This window comes from Corvus brachyrhynchos, unplaced genomic scaffold, assembly GCF_000691975.1.
Source record: "Corvus brachyrhynchos isolate BGI_N302 unplaced genomic scaffold, ASM69197v1 scaffold26, whole genome shotgun sequence".
In the NCBI taxonomy this organism is placed as follows: Eukaryota; Metazoa; Chordata; class Aves; order Passeriformes; family Corvidae; genus Corvus; species Corvus brachyrhynchos.
The window spans coordinates 13,462,147-13,485,165 of NW_008239324.1; the positions used below are offsets into that span (position 1 = coordinate 13,462,147).

General features: G+C 38.6%; 1 long non-coding RNA gene across 1 annotated transcript in view; it reads right to left on the reverse strand.

Moving 5' to 3' along the window:
* LOC108448364 overlaps positions 1–18,248 on the reverse strand; it is a 61,697-nt gene extending 43,449 nt beyond the window's left edge. Inside the window, exons 1-2 of the long non-coding RNA XR_001864260.1 lie at positions 18,189–18,248; positions 17,727–17,823 (exon numbers count right to left, since the gene is read on the reverse strand). This is a non-coding gene — a long non-coding RNA (uncharacterized LOC108448364). The remainder of the gene's footprint in view (positions 1–17,726; positions 17,824–18,188) is intronic.
* Between the last annotated feature and the right edge of the window lie 4,771 nt (positions 18,249–23,019).

A 23,019-nucleotide genomic window follows, 5' to 3' on the forward strand; every position in this document is an offset into this window, starting at 1 on the left:
AGAAGAGATTTACAACATTTTGTGTTTGGAATTACTGTGCAGTTCCCAGCTCTATCACTGGAAGCAATAAAGCTCCAGTTCCACATAAGATTCTTGCATACCAGGACATGACACCACTTTGGCACCACATGAAGCTCCAATACTGCGTGTCAGCTGTTCAAAACATTTTATGCAAGTTCCTACAAGCACTTTAAATTAAGGTGCCCTGTATAAATGGTTTATTCATGTTTATGAAATGATTAGTTGGTGCCACTACATCCTTTAATAACTTATTGTAAGGCATGTTATAAAATGCATCATCAATAAATGCTTAAAATGCTGCCACAGCAAGGTGATAAGCTGTTACAACAATATTTTAAGACATAAGTATTGTTCAAATAGTTTGTCTGCTGTTTCAATGCATACTCCCAAGTTTTTTTAAAAGCACGTTATTGAATGCTGTATAAATAATAAAATATTTATACAGATCACCTTAATTTAAAGTGTTACTATGTTTCCATAACTTCAGTGTAGATGCCACATAGCCTGAACATGCTCGAAGGTACAGAAAGGCATCAGAAGTGAAACATCCCTATCTGAGATGCAAATCTCTGTATTATCACCCTGAGACAGAGAAAAATCACAGCATTCCCCAGACACAGGATTTGTATTTTCAAGGCTTGAACCATTAACCATTTAAAGAATTGTCATGAATAAGGGGAAAAAAACCAAAAAGGGGGCACCTAAAGTCTGAAGTCCTGAAAAAATGTCACACCCAGAATGCTTTGGCTGTTTATAGCACTTGGCAATGTTACTCAAATAATAAAATCCCAGCATGGCTTATGGAGCCCATATGGACAAATATAGGATAGAGGCCTCTCTCTGCCACTTTCCATACTGGAAAACAAACAAAATAACATTATGGACAAATGTAATAACAGGAGTACAGTCATAAAGCAGACACTGATTGGGACATGAGCTTATGCACTTATCTGCTTCTCAGCTTGACCACAATGAGCAGGAAGACTTAAGTGATGCTCCAAAAGGGAATGTAGCCTCTGGAAGAGAAAGCCAAATTCATTGCTCAAAAGCAGTGCACTAACTGCAAGAGCATAACAAGGGGGTCTAAGGACATAGTTACATAAGAGATTAGTTAAATCTCCTTTGCTCATTCTCCAATCCATTGAGCTACTTACAGAAGGGAGGAGAGTATAGAAAAGCACTTCTCAATATTGTCTCAAACATTAGGATTTCCACTCCTTTCTGTGAGATCCCCTGGGACTCTGGATCACTTCTTTATGGACACACTGAGATGGGCCTTTTTTCCAGCTTGTAGAAAGGCAGCCACGTGGATGTTCAATATGGCTAAGGAGACACAGCCAAAGGAAAAGCCTGCCCTTGAAGGAAGAAAGGGCAAAGGAAAAGTCTGCCCATGGAGGAAGAAAGGCCAAAGGGCAACCTGCTGTGAGACATGGAACTACTCCCCATGTAAGGGCACAGCCTGGGTCATTAGGTCACACTTGCCCACCGTGCAGCAGGTGCTAAAAGCCTCTGAGGGGGCAGTGGTCAGAGCTTGGCACACACACATTTCATGAGATCTGGTGAGCAGCACCATTACAGTGTGGCTTGCAAATGGTCCTGAGCTCAGGCAGCTCCTGTGAGGGGGCACATGCAAACGCTGCTCTGCCCTTTCAGCTGTCCCAGCTGCCCACTGAGAATGCCGCAGCCCTAACCTGGCTCCTACAGCCACAACCACAGGGTGCTGGGCCCTGCCTCCCCCAGCCATGCCCCTCACAGTGTGCCTTGTTTTGAGCTCTGTGGATGACTTCAAGGACAGGTTCAGCTCCTAAAGGAGTCAAAATAAAAGGCTTAGTACTGATGTTCTCTTTCTTCCTTTCCACAACAGCTGTTTCTCTTTGGACATGACTGATCACAAACTTATTAAACCACTGAATATTCATCTTTTAACACATTGGAGCACATAAAGGAACTCTTAGTAATTAGCATTCCTGAACTCGTATTCTGCAAATTTATTTCCTCAAATATTTTTTTACATGATTTATTAAAAAATAAAGCCAAACACTTGGTTCTTAGATCCTGACCTTCTAACCACTCACATATGTGGTGTGCATGCAAAAACCCATCTCTTGCATGAGTTTGTTGAGAATTTGTAGTCTCAAATTGTGGTTTATATTATATAAGTGTTTCTAGGTTTTTCAGGGCTGTCAGTATGATTTTTCAGTTTTTCTTGTCAATTTCCAAGTACTACAGAGACATCTCTTCTATTGTTTTTTTCATTTTATAAATTATAACAAAATTTCTTTTTCATATATTTCCCAAAATTCTTGTGGAATTAGTTATTTAATTTCTAATAAATGCATAAAATTACTCACATGGACATTTATATGTGAATATTTGTATATAGATTGATGTATAAATTTAGCCATATGTTAGTTTAAGATTTGTTACTTTGCAGATTTTATTGAATGGCTTCTTTGAAATTTAGTGACCTATCAAGTTACTCCCATGGACTATTTCTGCCTCACAGAAGTATGACTTTTCTTCACACATTGCTGCAACCTGGCAGTGTGGACCCTTCTGTTCCACTCCCTGTGAGCAGGGCACAGACAGTGGGTGGGTTTGCTTGGTAGGCAGGATCCTGACACAGAGGGAACACCCTTCTGCTCTGTGTCCTGTAAAATGAGAAAACCAGCACCCATTTTTAGGCTCATGTTCAGCCATTGTCTGAGGCATGTCAGGTGCTCGCTTTCTCTAAAGTGAAAAGAATTTACTTCTTAGCTTGTACTGTTCTTCTATTAGAAGCTCTGAGATACGACAGCTGTGGTTTTGCTACCAGCACCCCCTGCCCATTTGGCAGATGTTTCTAGCCATTTTCTAGCCATTCTGATGCAAACTTAGGAGGTTTTTTAAATTTTTCCAGTGGACTTCAGGTGAATACATTTATCTGAGTGCCTGTCAAATGTCTTCCTTTCCCTCTGACTTTATTTAAAAATAGTACCAAAATAGATATAGGATATTTACTTATTCCTTTGTTTATGAAGCATGGAATCTTAGTGCATTACCTGTTAAGTTGTTATATATCTACTTGGAAAAAAACATGAGTGGATTTTCACTGTCATCTACCAACATGTATCACTAATGCTTCATTTTATTCTTTTGTGTGTGAGAGACTTGAAAATACTTATCTCTGCCTTTCAAGGAAATCATAAATTTCTGGTGTGCATGCGCGCTCTACAACATCTTCTTGTTAAGCAGAGAGGGCCCTCAGGGCACAACAGCATGGTGTGGTATTTTTGCCTTTTGTTAACTTGTGACACTTGTATTTGCCCCAAGATAATGTAAAAGTATGGTTTAGAGGTTTTTCTAATGATAATCATGATGTTTCATCTTGCCCTTCTAATACTAAATTTAGTCTCCTGGGCTCCCCCCCACACACACCCCTCCCTCCTCACTCTTGGTGAGTCTGACATTCAATTTGGAGACTAATGTCAGCAAGGAATCCATATGTACTTCTGATAGTAGTAGGCATATCCCTTCGAATTTATTTTTAGGTTTCAATGGAATGAAGTGATATTTTCTTCCTTCAGTCATTACCTTCATAGCATTTTCTACCTTTCCAAAGTTTACAAAGGAGAAATTTATGCCTCACCTTACTGAAAATATTTTTGTCTTCAAATTGAATGTACACTGGTATGTACCACAACATTTGTAAGATTTGTTTTACAGCTCTACAAAGGAGATTTTTTTGCAACAGAAGAGTAAAAAAGAAGTTTACTTTTGGTGCATGGTAAAACTCAAACCACAGATACTATGAGGGTATTTAGAATTTCCAGAGCAATCTCTTCTTGGCCTGTTTCTAAATAAATATTCAATTCCTTCAAAACCAGTTTACCACTTTGGTGTTGAGTCTAAGATAACCTAACCCATAACCTAACTAAAAATAATTCCCCTTTGAGAGACCCGTTCAGCACATTTCTTTTAACATTTTTGAGCTGGTACCAGTCCAATATGGAAACAAGTCATGCTTGACCTATGTGGCCATCAATTTGGTGCCTTCAATCCAACTTTTAAACACCCATTGTTCACCACAGCCCTGAAAGTCTACAAAGGATGACACAAACCTGCCCCTGTTCTGGAAATCTCAACACAAATTTCCAAGAATGACTGTTTCCCAGCTGGGTTTACGTGTGCAGCCTCCAAATGCAATCCACATGCACTGTCACCTGCTGAGGCAAAGTTTGACCCTCATGTTCTGCTGTGGGGATGGGGGTAACAGTCATGAGAGCTGCTGGCCAACACTTCCAAAAGCACCAAAAGTATAAATAAAGAAACAATGCAATATCATAAGTACATGTTGGGGATACAACTTGATTGTCTTGCTACACCCTAATTACAGCAAACACAGAATTAATTAAGAACCTGAGTCTGTGCTCTATCTTCCTTCCAGAACATGTTGGATAAATATCAGAAAATCTCCATTCATCTAACGTGCAGTGTTCTGCAGACCATGGAAAGGCTGTTTGCATAACGGACAAGAAAACTGTGGAAAGCACCCATCCGTTCTGTAGGGCTCTTTTCCATGCTGCCTGCCTGCAGCCTGTCCTATTGGCTGCAAAGGTTCCTTTGAAGCAAAACTTCTGCTTGGTCTTTCTAAACTGCAAATGTACAAAATTATCTTCTGAAGGAGGCGTAGAGAATCAGAATCTGAATCAGCACATTTTTATTAAACTTCACCCGTGCATTCACTGTCCAGAGCAGGGAGAAGGCTGTGGGTAGTGACAGTTCCTTTCGTCTCGTCTCTGATCTGCTGCACTTATCTTATGGGGAAGATCTATGTGGGCTTCTGTCCCTGGAATCCATTCCCACGGCTCCCAATCTCCTTCCCCATCTCCAGTGGAGAGGAGCAGGTAGGTCTTAGCAAGAAGGCATATACCAACAATTATTATATTCTGCATTTGAAGCAAGATCTTTAAAAAATATGTTCTCACACACATATTATTTTTAAAGCACAAAATGATTTTTAGACACTCTCATTATTTGTTTATTTTTAGCACATATCAAACCACAGCAGTTCTCCCTCCAGGCTATCTTTGACAAAGTTACAGAGACTTTCCAGGCCACCTCAAAGCAGAGATTAATCCAAACAATTTAAACCTCTCACTGTTCCACAGGAGGATGGCATTCGATTGGATTATTTAGGAAGGACAAAATGTTTTTGTTGATGAGAGAGATGAAATCCTCAGAGAGGGAAATCAATCTTATGTAGAGACCCTGGAGCATTGATCTTGGTGTACATTGACAATTTCTGGTTGTTTAGCTATTTGGAATGACCGCACAAAATGAGCAAGTTGTTATAGTTTTAAGGTTTTGGTATTTATTGGCAACCCCAGTGCTCATATGATTAATCACACATTCAGAATGTGAGCTCAGTAGAAATTGACTGCAACGCAGCAGAAACAAAGTTTTCAGTTATCATTGTGTAATAAATTGAAGCTATATCCCTAAGCTGATTTGTCTTCACGTTTCCAATTTGCCTTGTTAAAAGTGTTGTTTATACAGTAGTTAGCAAAAATGCAAGTAATTACACACAGAATTCATTCTAAGCGATTCTGTATATTTTTTATACTCTTTATCGGTTTTCTATCTTCATTATCCAATATTTTTTTACATCTAAGCAGAAACCCCAGTCAAGAAAAACCAAAAGAGTCAGGCCATGGAATGAGCACTTCCTTATATTGAGGACAGAATTTCCTGGATTTAATGCTACAAGACAAGGCTTTCTGAGCAAACTAATCCAAAAGCAAGCATCCTTTAAAAAACCACTTTTCTGTTTGTACTTGAACTCTCTGGTGCTTCCCAGTGAGAAGCAGAACAGAAAGACAAACAGTTTGGTTTATACGTTATATTTCATTTCCTGAAATATTATTTATTCAGAAGGAGCATTCTTTCAAACACAGCTAGGGTTTTAGATACACATTTCACATTGTAGAAATATCTGTTTCTCTTACCAAAAAAAAAGATGCAAATATAAGATCATAACTATAATTGGAAATTGGAAAGCAATTTGGGAAATAAAAAAAATCGAAGAGAATATATTTAAAATGAAGAGCGCCAGGTAGGGAAAAGAAGAGAGTCTATGAAGGAAGGAGGTGCTCTAGCCTTGGTGTAGTGGTAGAGACTTGTGCTGGCAAAGACTGATAATGCTTTATAGCCTTTCACTGGGATCTCACTGTAACCTCGAAGCAAGCAGTTGCTAGGATGTACTTGCTAAAGATAAGAGCAAAATTGTGGAACAGAAAGGGGAAGCCCTGTAAGGCTGGCCTTGTGCTTCCCTGGAGAGGCTTACATACTTATAATGTACAGAAACTATAACCAGATCAGGAGAGACCTAATTACAGAGCTCAGAGATGTTAATGACACACAGAAATTTACATGCAGCTGAAAATATGAATATCTCTAAGCCAGCAGTTGCATCTCCACAGGGTTGGCTTCAGAACCTATGTTTTATAATCTGGGAGCTTTTTTTCTTTAAGGTGGAGCCTTTTAAGTGGTCAAAACCATCTATTTTTTACGTGAACAACACTAACAATAAACCTCTGTAAAATTGTATTGACCAAGACCTTTTTTTTTTTTTCTAATTCCTTCTCTTATGCTCTGTCTGAATTGGGCTTGCAACAATAATTCCTCACATTTATCTTTCCATCTTTCAATCTCAAAATCCTATATCTGATTTGGACACAGCAATCTACAAAGCAATGAATACCCTCTTAATTTACTGAGACCTTTAAAGGACAAAATTACTGAATGCTTTTTCTTAGAGTTCTTATTAGGTACAAAGGAGGATTTTTTAATGCTTATATTTATTTATTTTACCAATTTGTGTAACACTGTGGTCGTGTAGCTGACTGACTTCCACATTCCTTGTTTCTCTTTAGCTTCAGGGAAACATGCCCTATATCTTTACCTGCAGTGGAGATAAGGAGTTGTCACAGCTGCTGTCCATGCAGTCCTCAAACCAGAGAGTACTGCAATAAATCCTATTTTATTTTATGGACAAATAAATGCTGAGGTAAAATATTCGAGGATCGTTGCTTGAATACTTGCCATAGCAGCGCTACTGTAATAACCACTATGACATTAATTTACTGCAATGTGCCGTAGGAAGAAGGAAGAAGGAGGGAGAAGGGCATTAAAAGAGAAAAATTACTATCCTTTGGATTTATTGGGATTGGCCTTCCTCATTTTCAGCCATCATTAGTTGATTAGGTGCTGATGACAGTATGGACAAGCGTGCTAGAATAGTTGGCTAAGAAAAGCCCTGAAGGTACTCTGTTAATTGAGATGATGTTCATATTGTACTTACTGAACATAACTGCAGACAGTGAAATAAGAGCTTAGTGTTGTGCAACAGACCACATGAACATTCACTCATTATCAGTCTGTAAAGGGGTGAAAATACTGCATATAGGCTACTGGTACTACAGGAAAAAGAGTTCATATTAAAACCTGGAGAAGACTATACTGAGAAAATGTATTTTATCCAGCCTTCTGGGAGGTGTTGGGAAACCTGTCTAATGTTGTTCCATGGTTCCATTAGGGAAACATTATGGTATCAAAGGAACTGACAATTTACTTATGCCTTCATCTCATAAGAGCTATGCACCTGAACATTATGGAAGAGCCAGATTTGCTTACCCACTAGAAACTTAAATGTTACTGATAGTCCTTTGGTAATTATATTCCACATACTTAAAATTTTAAGGCAACTTGGAGAAAATAGCAAAGAAATGTAATTCAATAACTCTTTTAATCTTGTTTGTGAAAAGTTAGCATTATACATGAAGAGAGAAATGTGCCAGCCTCTGCACAGAGCCTGAGATGCAATAGATACATGGAATCAACTAACATTTTGGTAACAATGGTAATGCTATTACCAATGACTCCATAATGTTAAATATTTTTATATGGACATTAGCCTGCCTCTTGCTATGGCCAGGGTGAATTTCAAACTTGGTGCCTAGACAGTCACAGAAAAAAAAACTCTAAAAGCTTCAGAATGCAATAGAGAGAAATTTAAAGGATCCTTTGAAATTTTAGACAAATCCACAACTTTTTTTTGAACCAATAGCCCTCTGAACATATTATGCTCAGAGCGAAATTACCCCTGTACTTGAAGCATTCTGCTCTCAATGTTCAAACCCAAAGAAACATTTTCAGAATAGTGAGAAAATTAAATCTGGCCATTAGGGTGCCCATATTGAACACATCCAGTTCAAGGTAACAAATCCCCAGCAACATCAGAAACAGTTCACACAGAACTATGAAAATTCAGAAAACATGAGACATAATTCCTACTCATGAAGCTTTGGTATCAGCTCTATTAAAGATAATTATTAGTATTTACTAACCTACTATGGTAGATCACTAAGGCCCAGTACGGTAAACACCCAGCTCATGAGATTGTGGATGGCAAAACAGTTCTTCCTGACCCAAACAGAAACTTTTCTCCTTTGGTCATTCAAGAGTCAGAAATGTCATTTTGCAACATATGTTAACAATATTTATATTCAGGTCAAAAAACCAGCCCAGAAGATTAGACTATGCCTATTAAGAACAGTGTACAGTGGACCAGAGAATAAGAAAACCCCACATTTTTGGACTTAGCTAGTGCTTCAAGTGCATTACTACACAGTCAAATAAGAAATTTCACACACAATCGGCTATCCACGCTCACAGATATTGTTGGCATCACTAATCTCCAGCCTAGTTGTATTATGAGATGTTATTAGCATTCACAGGCTTCTTCTGCCATTAGATTCTTCTTACAGTAAATATGGTTCTATCTTTAATGTCCAGTGAGATAATAAATGCCTCCTTCTTTCAAACAACATCTGTTGTGACTTTGGCATTCAGCTCAGTGGAGGGGGGCTACCGATTGATCACAGTATTGGATATCTAGATACAACATGGCAACATCTTCAGTAAAAGGCTTTGAAGTTCTAGCAAATAGACTGAGGTAGCCACAAGAAAAACGAAGAATATTTGAAGAGTAAAGATAAGGAATCAAGACATCCAAAAGAAACAAGAGATTCAGGATCAGAGACATGCAATACTCTCAAAAATGTTAGCACAAAAATATTCCCTTTAAAATACTCATCCAAGAAAACTCTAACAGGATCAGGCTTTTATAGTTCATGTTGTCTGTCTGTTTCTAAAATCATTGTGATTGTGGATTCATGTATTACTGTCATGGCAGTGACAGAGAACAGATCTGTTTAAAGTGCGCTTTACCAAGGCCTGTCAGCATTTGAACTAGAAGAGTGATAGATTTGACAGGTTTGGGAGATACTGTTTCCTGCCACTACCCGGGAGGGCTGACACCAGAAGCAGAAATACGCCAGGCCCAAGCACTGAAGTTTTCCCCACATCTCGCTGCTGGCCAAGCACAGTAATGTTGCATAACTAAGGACAGGAAAATAATTAATGTTTAATGTGTAAATCAATCCCAGTGGAGACCAGTTGTTATCTGCAGAGTGGGAAAGCACAGAATGAGGTGGAGTGACACACAGGATAGTAGTGCCTGTGACAATGCCACAAGATTGGTGGAGACAAGACAAGGAGTAGGAAGTCTGTGCAAGTTTTATCTTTGTTACCAAATGCACTACTGTGAAATAAGGGTGAATAGGGTAGCAGCAGGAAATTCTGCACAAATAGTCATAACTTTGTAGAATTTAAATAATACTGCACTTCTTGTAAACAAACATGTTAAAATACTTCTTCTCTCACCTCAAATATAGAAAATCAGTTGGTCTAAAATCAGAAAAAAATCTCCCAGTCTGAGTTAGGTTTGTTACACAAGAATTACAGTAGGAAGACTTGCATCTTAAGAACATCCTACAAAAGTAATATTGTTACAAGGTACTGGTTGCTTGCAATATTGGGTCCTTTGGAAGGACAAATTTGATCTCCTAGTTGTGAGGTTCTCTAAAAGTATCTTTTACAGCTGAAACTCAGTCTTCCTTTCCTCCCTGGGACACTGAAGACACATCACAGAACCACGTCTACTTAGGCATTGTGCAAAGCCTTTCACTCCCAAAAATGTGGAAGGGCCCAAATAAATCCTTTGCAACATGTTTGTACTGCTTCTATCCCTTTCCTCAGCAGCTATAAAACCACTGTACTCACCCTTTGCACCCAGAGGGTACGTGGTCAACCCCACATGCCAGGGATGCTGAGTATAGGACAGCTTTTCCCCTGCCCACTGTTCCTCATCTACTGCCTTTGCTCCAAAGCTCTTTGTTCTTCCAGACTCCACACAGCTGACTGACACACTCGGTCTCCCTCCTTCACACCTTGAATTTTCCAAGATGTCCCTTATTTTCCCACATAACCTTGCTGTACCTTCACTGTCTCTGACAGGTTATTCTCTCTCCAGGTCCCATATCAGTCAGCTTCGGTCCCTTAACATGGTCTCATCTTACTAAACTGCTTTACTCAAATCTCTGTAAAGTCATAGATCTTGAATTGTTGTATTCCATATATGCATATGTGTCTTGCCAAACTCTCACTCTTTATCTTCAAGTAAAGCCAGATCTTATCTCATCCCATACAAGTCCCTCTTACCACACCTCCACCCAAACTTAGTCCGATTGCTGCCCACTACAGTGAGAAGCAGCTGCTGCTTCACTCTACACCTACTCAGAGGGGCTGCTACTCCAGTCTGCCAACCCGAATATCACAGAGAGGGCTCTACCTTGCTGCAGCCCCTTCATTCAGCATTACTTTCATTACCATGACTCTTGGTCCTCCCACACACCATTGCAGAGCCTTCTCTCCACACCAACAGACGCACTGGAGTGTGGCATCAGGCTTGCAGCCTCTCGCTGATAAGCAGATGGAGCTTCAGTCTAAACAGTTCTTCCATTACAGCATCATGCTGAGCAACTGAGACAAGCATTAGCCAGTGCCACAGGAAGAGAACAGGATCCATTTTTCAGAACAGTGGGTGAGAACTGATTTTTTTTTCCCCCACCCCTTTAAGGGGTTCTGCATTTAAAGCAAAGAAAATATAGGAAGTGTTTATAAGGGAAATGAAAATGAGCAATATCCTTGTAGTTAATTATATACACCCAAACTTACTTAGTCATTTTATTTGTTGTTTTTTAATCTATGTAATAGATGTACACCAACCTGGTTTCGCAAATGACCAGGTGCCTTGGGAGTGATGAAATTTAAGCTGAATTTCTCATAACGCAATTTAAGATGTGCTAGAGCCATTGGAAAGGGTATTAAGAACATTTCTCAGGACTCTAGCACCTATGAAGCAGTTCAGTTACACAGCAGAGTGCTTTATCTTCCTTCCCCAAGCCTGAGAGATAAGATTAAAACATGGGTACCATTATTGCAGAAACCACCTTGGCATCAAGAAATCTAATGAACAGTATGTGTCAGTGTGTGATGTTATTCAACTCAGCTGCAGCCCACACTCAATTAATTCACCTTCTCAGCACTTCCCTAACAGTTAATATTGGACAGTAAAATGGCACCTGAGTTTCTTGTCTTCAGGTTGGTAAGAGAAAAGGCCAGGGGCCAGAAAACCTATTCTTTTATTCTCTTCATTGAGGAGATGAAAAAAGATGAGTCTCTTGGGGGAAGGGGGGAAGTTAATTAAGAAAATCTTCAAAGTGCTTAATTTTGCTACGCATAAGTCTGTCTATACAGTTCTTAGAAGAGGTTTGATCACTAGCAAAGCAAACCATGATGGATTCATATGCAACCTCATCAAAACAGGCAGAAGGATATAGAGAATTGTATCACTGTTTCCCCATGCTATGCTTGATGTCAAGAGAAAGATGAGCTTGCTTTCCCCTCAGAGAGAATGACCACAGTCTTCAATATTTTCAAAATCTTGTTACATTTTCTTCTTATCCAGGTGACCACCACTTCGTAACACTCCTGTAAAATGGAAATGAAGCTGTCCTGTCCCTTTAATGCTTTCAGAGGAAATGAGGCCAACTTAGTCACTGAACACAGGCTCAGTAAAGATTGTTTTAGGATAGCGGAAGACACAGTCAAGTCTAAAAGAGGAGATGAGATTACGGGGATTTATGGGCAGAATTGACAAAAACTGTGGCGGGAAGGAAGCAGTGAAGAGATTATGAGTAGGGCCTAGGGAGACCTACCGTAGTCAAGTATCAGACTACAGAGGAGAAACTATAAAAAGATATAAACCCAAAGACATAAGAAAAATGCATCATTATCTCTCCAAAACTGTACCTTGCTGAGTAACTTATCTCAGATAGCATTCCCAAACAGTTTAGGGAGACTGGCTGTTTGACAGATTTTGATTTCATTGCAGTGTTTGTATTTTGTGAAAGAATAAAATTTTTTCTATACATTTTTGCTACAACTGTCTTCCCTGATTTTTCTAAGAACTCAACAGACCAGGTGTCAATCAAACCTTCTAGTACCAACCACTATGTAGCAGAACATATTTTGCCTCTCTTTTCTTGTTGTTTTGGTTTGGTTTGTATTTTGGTTCTCTTCTTATTTTCCAGTAAGTATTTCCAGACTCCAGACTGGGACTCTAAACCTTTAGGAAATATCCTGAGCAGAGGCTATAAAAACAACTCATAGTGTATCACAATATTCATCATTTCTGCAGCACTTGTCCAACTACTAACCCAACAAATACTTTTAAAACTACAATAGATTGGGATTTTTAGGGTTTTTTTCAGCAAGCAGGATATACAGATCATGAACTTTGAAAAGGAGCACCAAATGTTTTTTATTTCCTTTATTGATGGCTATTTTTAAATAGCCACGACAACAGAGGATCAAATAGTTGTAAATAACAATCGCTGATTCAGCTCATGTGTTTTTATTTTCACAGGTAGTTTATGACATATTCTGAAATCTATTACATGTTCACAGTTTTTAAGCATTTGCAGCAGTTTTTTGGGGAAAAGACTAGGGTAAAATTGCAGTAGGAAGGAAATAGTGAAGGACTGGTATAGAGACAAGCTGGGGTGGAAAAAAGAGAACAGGCATTTCAGCTGAGCAAATGTTGTGATCTAGTGACCACATGGCCACCCAAGAGCCTGGCAAATATCAGGAGAAACGAAGGGCTGGGGTCATGATGGGCTGAGAAGGGACTGTCAAACTGTTACTGCTCCCAAGGGAATTGCCACTGCCAGGGCTGGTAGGGTTTGTGTTCTTTCTACTTGTTCTCCTGTGACATCTTACTGCTCCAGAGTAACACCTGCTAAATAGAAATTCCTCTGCCCAGCTCTCTTGGACAACACTACCCCATGCTAAAATGTGAAAAACTGCTGATACTTCCAAGTGGGTTTTTTTCAGACAAGGATTAATCAACCATATAATTATAATAATCATAATAGCAAATTCAACTTGGCGACTGCTTGTAAAAGTTGTTGGAAAAATACACACTGGTTTTGGTTGATCTTTAGAATTTGGAAATTAATGCACAGATTCAACATTTTTTATAGAAATAGGTTTCTGATGTAGTTAAATGTTAGGGACAAAGTTCTGCTGTGACTTGCATTTTCCTAAAAGAAAAAATTGACAAAGTTAACTATTTCAGTAAAAAATTTACAACAGATAATAACATCTATTAGAGGACAGTGTACAAACAAAGTGAAGAAAGGTATGATACTATCCCTTAGGACAGAGTTCCGTAGTATTTTTGAGACAAAATATAACCATATAGAAAGAAATTGTCATTGTAAAGATTAATTATCCTGAATATTCTTGGGAACTTATTTCTTCACACAGCTAAGAACTAGAGGAAGGAGAACTAAGCACTGAACAAAAAAAACCTAGAACCTATATGAAGTAGATACCTAAATAAATTCAGTAACATTTAGGTATTTTACAATGACTGTTTGCTTTATAGAAATAGCAAAATAGGTTTGGCCCATGAAAATTCTCTATGTTCCTCTTCTGCAACACAGAAAAATATCAGTTTCCATATATCCCTACTCATACTGCAAGAGGGAATCCTGTGAGCTGTAGGAGCAGAGAAAGGAAACAATGAATACAGGTTCCCATTACAAATCACATCTCCCTCTTTACTCTGAGCTCAATTAAGGAGCTCTTCTATTTATTGTACAGTTTGTGTGATGATTGTCCACATACTGTCCTGCAGAATCTGATATGGAATCAGGACAGAGCTCACTTCTAGATGTCTCTGGCACATCTCAACAGTCTCCCTCCTTCTGTGAAATGCCCTGCCTAGACTGTCACTCAAGCAAGCCTGAAGGGCAGTCGGGGCATGGCACTGCTTACTTGTGACGTGCTGTCAAATATTCATTTAGGTGGGTCAAGATAACTTTCTCAGGAACAGCCTAGGAGCTGGAGCAGCACAGGCTGCACGAGTGCAGCTGTGCCTCAGGGCAGGCCCAGGTAGTCAGGTGCAGCCAGCTGCATCCCAGCTGTGCCTGCCTGTGGAGCCACACAGCTGGAATCCAGCCAGCAGCAGCTTGGAAGCTGCATCACCACAGCAGCACAAGACTGAAGCAGAGATGGCATGAGCATGGCAGAGCTGCCCATGGGCATGTGGTTAATCCAGCTGGCTGAATACGCTCATGTGCCTGGAAACAGCCAAATGGCTGTGTGCCTCACTGAATCAGGGCTAAAATTTGGGCTCTTTTGTTTTAAAAAACCTTTTCTTTTTTAGAACTGCTGCTTTAGGGAACCAATGGTACCCAGACATAAAGTAATAAGAACCTAGGACAAGAATAATTATAATGTTATGAAAAACACAGAAAGAAGGAGGGAAAAAAAAAAAGCCAAAATGATCATAATCTTAGAGAAATACACATTTACCAAGTAAATAATAGGGGTTTCTGAAAGTCTCAAATAATTAACACAAATCTAAACCCTCTGGTGTTCATTCTCAGGAGAGACATTTGAGACAGATACACCCAAGAGAATGCAACTGATGAAAAGGAAAATATTCCAATCTTCTGGCTAAACAATGTGCTTCGTGAAGATTTTTATTAATTATTTTAAACACAAAATTAAAATAAATTTATAATTGCTTCATGATGCTCAGATACCAAGGTGATAAGAACATTTTAAACATCATACCAAACTCTAGAAAATTCAAAGTTAATGTTGATGGACCACAGTTTATAGACCTATTATCCTCATTACTATTAACAGTAATGTCTAATAGCCATGCTGCAGCTCTGGAAATACTTTCAGAAGTAACATCGTGAACCTGAACTCAAAGAGAATGTTCATATAGACTAGATCATTTTATGAAGATGAAGGGCTATACACTGCTCTGCTTTTGTTCTAAAGATCCCAAATAATTAAAATCAAAGAAGGTTTTATGGTTTTTTAACTTTTTTTACCCTTTTGCTTGTTCTGTTAGTATTTTCTAACAAGCACTGAACTAATCTTTCACAGCACTACATTTATACATGATCTTGAGTCACAAACCTACTATGAACTCCAGCCACCTCCAAAGTGAAGGGTGACAAGAAGGGACTACAGTTCAGACTAGGAAGTGAAGCATATCCTATTTCATGGAGGCTACATGGAAATGCTACAAAACGATCACATTTTTATTCAGCAGCCTGAATTAATGTACTGTCAGCACTAACTACAACAAACCCTCTCCTGTAGAATTTTCTCACATCTTGCTCCACTATACATGGGACAAACAAACTAAAACTTGCATTATTAATTGCACAGACAATGACTTAAAACCAACCACACCTTAAGATCCTAAATGTCTTTTCCAGCCTAAAGGATTCATTTGGATCCATCTGGTGCAGCTTTTCATTCTGAAATGTCTGTGGTCAAGACTCTTCATTTACCTGTGCAATTACCAGGCACAGGTGACTGGGCTGACGGGTGCCTTTGAGGTCACCCTCAGCCCACAGCTGCTTTCAGCAGCCCCTCTCTCTCAAGTTGTGGTAACCACAGGCCAGATGCAGCCCAGAATCTGGATATCAGATCTTCAATGCAATTCTAAAGTGCTTTTAAACTTAACCATTTGCTACACTCACTGCGCTAGTTCACATCTCACTGGCTGCCTTGAAATTTTCTCACCCATTTCCCGGACAGCTCTGTGCCAGGCTGGGAGAGAGCTGGAAGAGCCCCAAGCCTTGGCTTCACCTCCTTCAGGGCTGCTACACAGCAGACTGCCCTGGAGAAAGTATTTTGGAGCATGACACTCACATTTCCAGAAGCCACCTCAGAGCTCCACTCCCTAAGAATATGCAGATGTCATATACCATTCTATTAAAAAACAGTTACAGCTACATATTTATTTCCTGGCAGCCAGAACACAATTGCATTTTGAAATAATAAATTCTTCCAGGAAACAAAACATCCACCCAACTTTAACTCCAAATGCAAACGCCGCTCTCACAAAAGGCCATAGAGAGTTTTGGCACTTGTTTCTCCAACAATAAGATCAGGCTGCTTGCCTGGATCTCCCAAGTCCCAGAACTCTACATTATGTCATTATTATTATTTTTCAGAAGCCTGAGAAATGTGCTAGGCACATCCCCATAGAGATAAAAGGCCATAATCTTGAAAAAATATGGAAGGCTTATCCTGCTTCCACACTGCCTTTTAGATAGTTTAGGAACTAAGCAGGTGTCTCATATCAAACTTATGCATGAAGTCAAAATATCCAACCCTACCCCAGTTCTTATATTTATATTTTCTTTCAGACCTGTATTAAGTTCCTTTTTGCAGCACATTCTCTTGCAGTAGAACAATATTTGTTTATATATTTACATATGCGAATAAGATGCTGCAGGCTGTGATAGGTTCTCTCTAATTTTAGGGATTTTTCTTGAATTGTTTACCAAGAAGTTATAGTTACAACATGTGAGGTGGCAGTTACTAATGGACTAGAACTACATTATTGCAGTGAATGGCAGAGTAAAAAGGTGTATAAAACATGCATAAATGTTGGGGCATTTGTCACTACTTCCTAACACTGCAGCAAAATTCAATATTTTCTTCTACAGTTTTCTGACATAATTTTCAGTCTTCCATGAATATGAGTGTATAAACTGTGTATGTAAACAATTTAATACATTACACTTACAGCAGCTAAAGAATCTGTGCAAAGTACTGCCACATCCTGAAACGAAAACCAGACTCACTTCTATCTGAAAAATCCTGAATGCAAGCTTTAAAACTGCAGATGTATTTTAAACAAAAACAATAAATTACTACACAGATAGTAGCCATGTATAAAAGTACTCCTGGCACGACAGCTTAACAAGTCAGAACATTAAACATCTCAATATCCATGTGAGATAAATGTCATCTTCCTACTAGAAATGAGTAGAGAAATATTTTGTTCCTGTTGAGGAAGTGTAGAACCTTATCATGAAGTCCTGGCCTCAGCTCTGGAGTGAAAACCTCTGCCACTACTTCAGGTGTAAAGATTAGTGTTTTGGAGCTCCTGGAAAAGGCAGAGGACACCCTCACCAAGGGCCAGCTTTGCACCAGGCCTACTTGACCTCTTCCAAATGCAACAAAAAATGGCAAGGTCTGTTGAATGACAGACTGTTCAAACACAACTGTTTTGGAATGTTTAAAAGGGTGACTGATGTTCTTAAATTGCACTGATTCATCCCAAGGTTCACCACAATGATTTATTGTGATAACAACAGATCCGTACTAAAAATGTCTGAAGTTTGGGAGATGTGAGGCTTTGTCATTATGCTTACCTGCTTTATCAATAGCTGAAGTTCTTCTAGATCAATTTTTACTTTGTTTTTTCTGCATTTCACCCCATGCTGTGCTTGGAATTGGTTGAATTACACACTTAACAAAAAAAAAATCAAGATTGGTTACACAAAAATATCTAAAGACAAAATGCAAAATTTTTCAGCGTCATCATTAAAAATCCTCCTTTTTTTCTTTCCTTTGAATATTGGCAGCCTAACACATGGTCCCTGTCAAGCAATACAAGAAGAAAATTCAGAAAATTCATAGTTTTCAATCTTTGAAACACATTTGCATACAAAGTGTATCTTTAAGGGAAAATAACTTGGCAGTGTCAGTGGCTGACACAATAGAAGCTTTATCACACTTCTTCTGCACATCTAAAAACATTGCCAAACACTTTAGAATTTAACAGTATTTAACATTTATGAAAGAAAGGCAAGAGTTTAAAATGCTTGGGATACCTGGTTCCTGTGTATTGCGATACTGCATATATTTTCCCTTCATTTCATGATTTTTTCACCTGAGAAAAAAGAAAATATATCAGGTGAACTGTGACTTCTGCAAGATACTGTCTCCTTACTGCAGGCTGCAAGTATTGGAACATAAGGTACATATTTCCCCCAAGAAGTTAGTGTCGTTGTTTGTTAAGTACCTATTTCTGGAACCACAAACACTCCTTCAGTTTGCCTTCTCCAGTGAAAACAGTGATTTTGGGACCAGCAAGATTGTATTTAGAACTCCAAAACACTGATAGGCTTTTGGTCTCATATTTAAAAAAAAAAAACCCCAACAGCTAAACCTTTAATTTCTATACACAGAGATGTCCCCAGGAAGACACAACATCTTTTACAGTCAACAATGATCATGCATATACAATCTCAGTAGATGGTATAAGACTAAAAAAAGCAGGTTTTCTTTTCTAAGTTTCAAATACTGTGCTTGATTATTAATGTTATCATTCTTCTTACATAAGGAAAACAGAGTTAAATCCTTTTTGTTATTTTTCACTCTATTATAAATACATCAGAAATCGACACCTTGTACTTCATTTTTGCTTTGTGAACCTACTAAGGATGTAATTATTTCTTTATTGTTATAATTTTGAACTAATGGCTTGGATGATACTTATACTAATAAATATAATAAAAATAAAGGTTTCTTTTAATTTACATTTGAATTCTCACATCCCTTTAAAATTACGACACCAAAAAATGTAGGAGCTAGAATTAATAGAGATTTTCAGCTGTTGTTAAAGGACAAAAAACCCCCAATGTACTGGCTTAACTTAAAAAAAAAAAAAAAAAATCAAATACGACCATTCTAAGTTTCCCTAATGAATACGTTTGCAAAACTATGAATTCTCTTCTAACTTAAACTTGAATTTTTTTTATCTTGTGGAAAAAATTATTTGCCAAATCCTACTTGTTCATAGTGTTTCTCTGGTTTTAGGTCAGCATTCTTATTGGAGTTCTGTGTACTACACAGGCAGATCAATAACCTTTATGGGCCAGATTTGGATTAACAAAACCAGGTACAACTCTGCTAAAGTTAAATGGATTGTCCCTGCTTACACCAATGATAAAATTGGCTTTTTATGTTGCATTAAAAAAAAGAGAAAATGGAAGCGCTAACAATGGTTTAAATTTGCCATGCTTCATATAGAGTTTATCTTAAAACATCTACTTTTGGTTCTTAATTGTAATGGTGTTCTGTAAAGAAACACGACCTTACAGGGCATTTTCAGGAATAGAACAGTCTATATATTAAAAGGCAGCAAATGATTCATAACTGCTTAGCGGTCAGGCCTGTGGGGCCATGCTTCCCATGTGAAATTTTTTTCTGCATTGCAAACTCTTACATTAAATTGTGATAAATGAAGAGCGGAGGCTATTCATACAAATCAATGACTTTAGTGTATGTGTCATTAGCCTGAGAGATGCAGGCAGCGGTCACTACTATAAATCATGTGATGATCTGCTGTCTGCGACTCGATGCAAGCAAGCAGATGCATTAGGAAGGTTAAAGAATGAAATTAATCTGTGCATTTCCCTTTCTTTTTTTTTTCCTTTAGTCACCTGGTCATACGGAAAGAATTAAAATCACATGATCCAAAGTTAAACTAGCTACAGAACAGTAAGTTGGCTAAGTTAGATGTCACCTTTCAACTTAAAGTTAATTAAATATTAATGGAATTAATTTATTCATCATCTCATGAAAAGTAAAATATATAGAATAGGTAAAATCCACCAGTGCTCCTCACACAGGAGTCGATATTATTAATTGCTTTTAATGCAGACTGTGGCACGAGACCATGTGTAAAAGATCAAGCACACTGCAAAATGTGCTCTGATACTTTTAAGTGCAGCATATTTCTTTCTTCACATTTTATAAATCCAGTGTTTAGTAACCCATGGCCATGCTCCTCATACCAGTAACTTGGAGTGGGTTATGAATATGAGTCAGGTTGAATGTATTACTGATGATGGAATACATTCTGAGATATCTGTGACTGGGAGTGTTAATGGTGAGAGTGTGCAAAAGGGGTCAGGGACAGTAAAAAGAGATATGGACAATATAATTTTAAAACTGGAATTAATGAATTTGGGAAGGCCATATTTGATATAAATGTTAGGCCAAAGCCTTCAGTCTTTACTCAATACTTATTCAGGCAAAACACCCACTGACTTCAGTGACAGATTTCCTGGGATGAGAACTAAATTTGCCCCAGGAGTCAGATTGTCCCTTTCTTTTTTACAGAAGCAGAAATTGGGAAGATCATGCAGGAATCTTAGCCCCTCCTGCATCTGTGTGGACCCTGTGGGGGATTATACACATCTCCTTCTTGTGGCTCCGCCACTTCCCCTTTGCAGTTTAACACCACTTAGCAAGGAACAAGTCAATATGTCACAGAGCAGAGGCACTGAGCCAGAGTCATGCCCAGGACTAAACACTCAACATGCTACTCTGGAGTGCTGCAGGGCTCCCAAAGTCCAGCAGTGCTTGGGAAGGACTCCAGGATTTGGCCTCTTATGACTTGTCCAGCCTGTGATAAGGAATCCTGAAAAGGGTTTGAAGACTCTGCTTTGAGCCAGCAGTTGACTCTGGGCACAATCAAGTATGAAAGCAAATTAATGACAGAAGGGGCAGCATTTCAAAGGCGATTGAAGCAGTCCATGGGCATAAAACAGTGCAGAACACCTTTGTGCTTATGAAGGGCACTATAAATCAATAAAGTATAAGTTAGCCTGGACAGTGATAAGGTAAGTATTGCATGTGCTTAATTCACTTAGCTATCCTTCCGAAAAAGATAATACATTCAATGTAGACATATTTCAATTGAATTGATAGTAGATCTGGATTGAGCAAGCCTAGAGACTGAATTACCTTTATCCATCCCAGCAAGAATAAGGATGAACTTGCAAGCAAAATCAATGTCAGAAAGGTCTTACTGCCTCTTACAACAGCATACCTACTATCATTTATATTGAAATACACAAAAATTATTAATAATTATTAAAAATAGACATCCATCCTGGTAGCAAACAAACTTACAGCAGGTTAAGAACAAATGAAATTAATTTAGATTCTTAAATCCTTCAAACACAAGAAAGAAAGCACAAAATCTGTTTTATATAATTGCTCAAAACCTACAAAAATTATTATTTAACTAAAGTTGCCAAATAAAGGTGGGGAAGAATTGCAGGCAGTGGATTTAAAATGACTCAGAGCTGATTCCCCCAGTAAAGCCAGTCTCTTGTGTATTGTTCCACTGTAACTTAATTGCAACATCGACTTCATATGTATTTATTTATATTTGGTAGCATTAAGTTTAGGGCACACATCACACACATATTTTAAGTTAATTTTCCCTACCAGCACTTGGTTCTCCAGTTGATCCCATCTAGTCATCAGAGTTGTTATTTTATGTCTAGAGCAGTGATTGAAGTCTATTGCAAATCACACATAGAAATTTCAATCTGGGACCTTTTAAATATTCTAAACTCTGTATTGCAGCTCAGCTTCTACCAGCTGCCTAAGCTGGGGCTGATCATACTTTCTTTGGAGAAGCTGGCCTATGTTGCAGGCTGCAGAACTTCATTAGAAACATTTCTTTCTTTCCCAGTGCAAATTCAGTGATTTTAGGAATTCACATCATATTTGCTGCTGAATTTCCTGTGAAGTTCCGCTTCTGCCCATTCCTGAAGCAAGGAAGAGCTGTATTTTAAACCCAAATGAAGGGAGCCATGATGAAAAATAAGACATGGCTGCCCGTCTTAAAATGCAATTGATTTTTTCAAATTTTTTACTATAATTGCATTTTAGGAAGCAGAGGAGAATCCTGAAAAAGTTTGGTATCAACTTGTAAAAGTCACTCTCCATGACCATCTGAATATGAAATAAAAAGTTTAAAATATTGTGCGGATGAAAATGCTCCTTCCTTTTGGAGCAAATCCATGCTTCCTTTCCAGTGACTAATTCCTGGTTTTTATAACACATCACTTTTGAGTCAATGCCAAAAAAAGAGGTAAAGGCTCTTTGCAGTCAGTTGGTAGTTTTATACTGTAGGTTTAAATTGCAGGTCAACAGGAAACCTGGGTTTAATTTTTAAGTGTTACATTAAGAAAATAAAATATTTCTTACAAAATCAGCTACTTTACTGGAATGCTTCACACCATACCCAGTTATTTGCCTGTTTTAGGGGTAGTTGGGGAATGCACATCATATTACATGACTGAGTCAGGTTTCTTTCACAACCATAGCACGACTCACCCGGTGCCTTGGTATTTCCTCAGAACAACTGCTTGTTTCCAGGTCCTGCCTCACACTGGACTCCATCATGCTGGATGCTGATTGCCCTCCTTTCCAATTAGCTTCCAAGTGGAGGCACTCCAGAGCTCACAGAATTAGCCCAGCTCCCTCCACGTGGCCCAGAGGCTCCTCAGTCCTCCTGTGAGTGTCAGGACTGCTGATGTAAGGGTAGGAGTCAGAGCCAAGCCCTTAACCAGCAATTATGGCTCCCTTAAGTTACAAGAACCCTTTTTAGGGCTAAAAGGGCAAGAACTTGTTGATGTCCCTTTACACTGGTGGGGTCTGAAGGCCATGAGCCAGTGCTGGCATTGCTAACCAAAGGTTTTAGTGGCAGGTCACATCCAGAACCTGGACGGCTGCGAGAGGAGGGCAAGGCAGACCCCTGGGCTTGCTGAATCTCCCAATTACTACACAAAGGACTAAACACTGGGTCGTGGATAAAAGTGAATAAATGTTTCTAAATTCTTATCTTAAACACTCTTA